We start from the raw sequence: 491 nt of genomic DNA on the forward strand, positions 1-491 counted from the left end.
AAAGTTTTTTTTTTATCTTAATGCCGTCTGATGAAATTCCTAAATAAATTTTCTGAAGAGAAAACTCTCTCTCTCTCTCTCTGAAAGAAGTGAATATTTATTTTTTCGATAAAAAATAGCTTGTATAGTTATTATGGATGTACTCGATCATAGTCTAATAATAATAACAATATTTATTAGCAACCTAAAAAAAAAAAGAATCGGACGTGAAGAATTATCAATAAATCCAATAAATAAATCCGAGCAATCTGGTACCGGTACCGTACCGTTCACCTGGTACCGCTAGCCGGTACTGGTACCGGTACCTGCCCACCCCTATCCTTCAGACGAGTACCTACTAAGGTGTTTCTGAGTGCTTACTGTTGCCGCACTCAGCCTCGTGTCAGGCCTAAAGGAATCTCGAGATGCATCGACGGTGTGTTTTATCTCGAGAGAATGAAAGCCAGACCTGTGCTCAGGTGTGAGCAGGAAAAGGAAGAAAACAGTAGAAG

This window comes from Eriocheir sinensis, chromosome 49, assembly GCF_024679095.1.
Source record: "Eriocheir sinensis breed Jianghai 21 chromosome 49, ASM2467909v1, whole genome shotgun sequence".
Lineage (NCBI taxonomy): Eukaryota > Metazoa > Arthropoda > Malacostraca > Decapoda > Varunidae > Eriocheir > Eriocheir sinensis.